Here is a 5,000-nt window from a genome sequence, read left to right as displayed (position 1 = left end):
TGTCTGTGGTTTTTCGTTTGCTTCGATTCGTTCAGTCCATTACTCTTGTATGTGATTTTCGTTTGCTTCGATTCGTTCAGTCCATTACTCTTGTGTGTGGTTTTCGTTTGCTTCGATTCGTTCAGTCCATTACTCTTGTGTGTGGTTTTCGTTTGCTTTGAGTCGTTCAGTCCATTACCCTTGTCTATGATTTTCGTTTGCTTCGAGTCGTTCAGTCCAATACTTACCCTTGTCTATGATTTTCGCTCTAAGCCCAGTCGCCCTGCGCTCTGGAAATCACATTCCAACTCTATCACCGATAGCGCTCACACCTTGGAAACCACATTTCACCCAGGGGACCTTAGGGTGGATTTTGAGCCTTTCGGGATTGCGAAACCATCATTTAACACTCTAAACTTAATTTCCGCAATCCCAGACGCACTTTCCATATGGTCTCCAAAAATGCGTGTGAGCTGACCTGGTCCCTTATAATAGGCAATGAACACGATTTTGGCAAAATATTTTTTTCAAAATTTTTTGACTCACCGGGTAAAATCGAATTTACTTGGGAAAAATGTTCTAGCAGGGGCCCTCCCATACAAATTTTTTTCTTCTCAAAAATGATTTTCGTTTCACTTTTCATACTCAGGGGAGTCTAAAATTGATGTTTTGAGTCACCATGAAAAAAAAATTTTTTTTTGACCCGAGCTTGTGTCGCGACCCAAAAATCGACTCACTTGGGAAAAATGTTCTAGCAGGGGCCCTCCCATACAAAAATTTTTTCTTCTCAAAAATGATTTTCGTTTCACTTTTCATACTCAGGGGAGTCTAAAATTGATGTTTTGAGTCACCGTGAAAAAAAAATTTTTTTGACCCGAGCTTGTGTCGGCGACCCAAAATCGACGCACTTGGGAAATATGTTCTAGCAGGGGCCCTCCCATACAAAAATTTTTTCTTCTCAAAAATGATTTTCGTTTCACTTTTCATACTCAGGGGAGTCTAAAATTGATGTTTTGAGTCACCATGAAAAAAAATTTTTTTTTGACCCGAGCTTGTGTCGCGACCCAAAAATCGACTCACTTGGGAAAAATGTTCTAGCAGGGGCCCTCCCATACAAAAATTTTTTCTTCTCAAAAATGATTTTCGTTTCACTTTTCATACTCAGGGGAGTCTAAAATTGATGTTTTGAGTCACCGTGAAAAAAAAATTTTTTTGACCCAAGCTTGTGTCGGCGACCCAAAATCGACGCACTTGGGAAATATGTTCTAGCAGGGGCCCTCCCATACAAAAATTTTTTCTTCTCAAAAATGATTTTCGTTTCACTTTTCATACTCAGGGGAGTCTAAAATTGATGTTTTGAGTCACCGTGAAAAAAAAATTTTTTTGACCCGAGCTTGTGTCGGCGACCCAAAATCGACGCACTTGGGAAAAATGTTCTAGCAGGGGCCCTCCCATACAAAAATTTTTTCTTCTCAAAAATGATTTTCGTTTCACTTTTCATACTCAGGGGAGTCTAAAATTGATGTTTTGAGTCACCGTGAAAAAAAAATTTTTTTGACCCGAGCTTGTGTCGGCGACCCAAAATCGACGCACTTGGGAAAAATGTTCTAGCAGGGGCCCTCCCATACAAAAATTTTTTCTTCTCAAAAATGATTTTCGTTTCACTTTTCATACTCAGGGGAGTCTAAAATTGATGTTTTGAGTCACCGTGAAAAAAAAATTTTTTTGACCCGAGCTTGTGTCGGCGACCCAAAATCGACGCACTTGGGAAATATGTTCTAGCAGGGGCCCTCCCATACAAAAATTTTTTCTTCTCAAAAATGATTTTCGTTTCACTTTTCATACTCAGGGGAGTCTAAAATTGATGTTTTGAGTCACCGTGAAAAAAAAATTTTTTTGACCCGAGCTTGTGTCGGCGACCCAAAATCGACGCACTTGGGAAAAATGTTCTAGCAGGGGCCCTCCCATACAAAAATTTTTTTTTGACTCACCGGGTAAAATGGTCGCACTTGGTAAAAATGTTCTAGCAGGGGCCCTCCCATACAAAATTTTTTTCTTTTCAAAAATGATTTTCGTTTCACTTTTCATACTCAGGGAAGTCTAATATTGAAGTTTTGAGTCACCGTGAAAAAAATTTTTTTTTGACTCACTGGGTAAAATGGTCGCACTTGGGAAAAATGTTCTAGCAGGGGCCCTCCCATACAAAAAATTTTAATTTCTCAAATCGATCCGTGGTTTCACTTTTCATACTCTAGGGCCCATTTGCTTCAACTTTGGAAAAAATTTTCGATGATGAAAAATTTTCACCTTCGACGTCCATCGACCACTCGACCCGAACTTGGTACTTTTGTATGGAGGTACCAAAGTGGTGACTTTTTCATACAAAAATTTTTTTGCGAATACGTGTTCGTTCGCGATCATTAAGGCCATGAACCGCAAGTCCGCTGCGATAGAAATAGTGCATTGTAGTTACTCGACGAGAAAAAAAATCGGGACTTAGAAAAATTTTTGAAAGTCAAATCGTATTGACTTCCAACAACACCTGATAATAAACACACATTGCCTGTTGCACCACAGATCGCATTTGACTTAACAAATCGCCTGTTGGTACGCACATCACCATCGACTTTACCAATCGCGTTTCGCACCGCTAATCCCACTTGGCGTGGAGCCACGCACATAATGTTGCGAGGAGAGTATTAATCGGGACTTAGCGTTTTAAGCTCGCGAACACTCCACTATGGGAGTGCACGCAAGCACCAACTGTACACACACAACACAACAATCACTCTCGCGAACACTCCATTCCCAAAGTGAACGCGAGCACCAGCAAGCATGGGTCGCCTGAGAGGATCGATGCGAACGCATCTCTACAACTCGCAGCTCCCAGCCTGTAGTCCCGTCGTTTGCGGGCGGTCGAAGGTGTCGAAACTAGTTGTATCCACGGTCGACGGAAACACAGCCACCAGGGTTCCCTGTGGTAAGGTACTTCCACGTGCAGCGTGCTCCCGCCCGTTGCGGCTCAGTCTAGTGCTATAGCGGGGATGAGACGTCAGTGTGCGCGGGGCAGCACCGACGGATCTCGGAGGGTTGTTAAGCCCGCTAGCTTCCGATCACCTAATGGGTTTGAGAAGCGCTATCAGCTCGGATTGGATACGACCTTAGAGGCGTTCAGGCATAATCCAGCGGACGTAGCGTCATACCAAAGTCCGGTCGAACTAGTATTGAGCCAGTGGTCCGTACCTATGGTTCCTCTCGTACTGCACAGGAATTCCGTTAAGATAGCGGCAAACAGCACACACCAGTAGGGTAAAACTAACCTGTCTCACGACGGTCTAAACCCAGCTCACGTTCCCTTGAAAGGGTGAACAATCCTACGCTTGGTGAATTTTGCTTCACAATGATAGGAAGAGCCGACATCGAAGGATCAAAAAGCCACGTCGCTATGAACGCTTGGCGGCCACAAGCCAGTTATCCCTGTTCCATCGCACCAACCAGCGGGACCCTCGCTGTCTGGCGGTGGCAGCGCTGGACGTGAGGAACGCCTTTAATTCCGCGAGTTGGAAGGCGATTGCGGCTGCCCTGCAGAAGCTGCAGGTCCCTACAGCCCTCCAGAGAATCTTGCGCAGCTACTTCTCTGAGAGGAGGCTGGTGTACGAGACCAGTGAGGGACCAGTGCGGCGCACGGTTACGGCAGGCGTTCCACAGGGCTCAATACTGGGCCCAACGTTGTGGAACGCTATGTACGACGGCGTGCTTCGGCTGGAGCTGCCCGAGGGTGCTGAAGTGATCGGCTTCGCGGACGACATCGCGGTGCTGGCGGAGGGGACGACACCGGAAGCAGCGACGCGAGCAGCAAAGGCATCGATATCGCTGATCAGCTCGTGGATGGCGCAACACCATCTGGAGATTGCTCCGGCCAAAACCGAACTGATCATCGTGTCCACCATGCGGCGAGACAACACCCAGGTTCCTGTGAGCGTCAGTGGAGTGGAGAAGATGCCGACTCGTACGCTCAAGTATCTCGGGGTCATCATCGAGGACCACTTGTCGTGGAAGCCACACGTCGAGCAGGCCACGTCGAAGGCGCTCCGTGTGGCACAGGCGATCTCCAGGCTGCTCCGCAACCACGGCGGGCCAACGAGTGCGAAGCGGCGTCTTCTTGCGTCAGTGGTGGACTCCACCCTCCGCTACGCTGCTCCCATTTGGCACGAGGCGGTCCAGCTCCGGGCGTGTCGCAGACAGCTCAACCGCGTCCAGGGACTTTACGCACGGCCGGTCGCTCGCACTTTCGTTACGGTGCGGAACGAGGTGGCAACGGTGCTGGCCAACGTGGTCCCGATCTGTCTGCTGATCGAGGAAGATGCAAGGTGTTACCAGCGTAACCAGCAGCCGGGCATCAGCACGCAGGAGGTGCGAGCAGAGGAGCGTCGACGGACCGTCGAACAGTGGCAGGCGGAGTGGGATGAGCTGGCCCCGACGAGCCGCTTCACCGCGTGGTCACACACGGTGATACCGAACATCGCGGCGTGGAGGGACAGGCGCCACGGGGAGATGACCTTCCATCTCGCCCAGGTGCTGTCGGGTCATGGATTTTTCCATGACTACCTCCACACAAAACACCTGTCGCCGTCACCGGACTGTGCACGATGTCCGGGGGTCCCTGAAACGGCGGAGCACGCTTTCTTCTACTGCCCGCGCTTTGCGGACGTGCGAGGCGAGCTGATGGAGGAGGGAGACACTGCCTCTGTCACCCCTCAAAACCTTCAGGCGTACCTGCTGCTAAGCCAGGAGAACTGGAGCAACGTGTGTGAGGCTGCACGCCGTATCACCGTGGCGCTCCAGCAGGACTGGTACGTGGAGCGGGCAACCAGCGCGCACGAGGAGATGGTGGCAGCATCTCAGCGGCTAGACGCGGCTCACGAGCTCATCGTAGCGGCTCGAAACGAGAGACGGAACGAGGCTCGCCGGCAACTAACCATCGAGCGACGAGCCGCGCGGGGGGAACCTCCACCACCTAC

The 5,000-nt window shown here is 49.2% G+C and overlaps 1 pseudogene; it reads right to left on the bottom strand.

Moving 5' to 3' along the window:
- Nucleotides 1-2,800: 2,800 nt before the first annotated feature.
- The window catches only part of LOC128308469 (uncharacterized), a 6,292-nt pseudogene continuing 4,092 nt past the window's right edge, over nt 2,801-5,000 (bottom strand).

Source organism: Anopheles moucheti, assembly GCF_943734755.1.
Source record: "Anopheles moucheti chromosome X unlocalized genomic scaffold, idAnoMoucSN_F20_07 X_unloc_4, whole genome shotgun sequence".
Taxonomy (NCBI): domain Eukaryota; kingdom Metazoa; phylum Arthropoda; class Insecta; order Diptera; family Culicidae; genus Anopheles; species Anopheles moucheti.
Note: the sequence above shows the minus strand (reverse complement) of the source record. Positions and strands in the feature narration are given on the sequence as shown.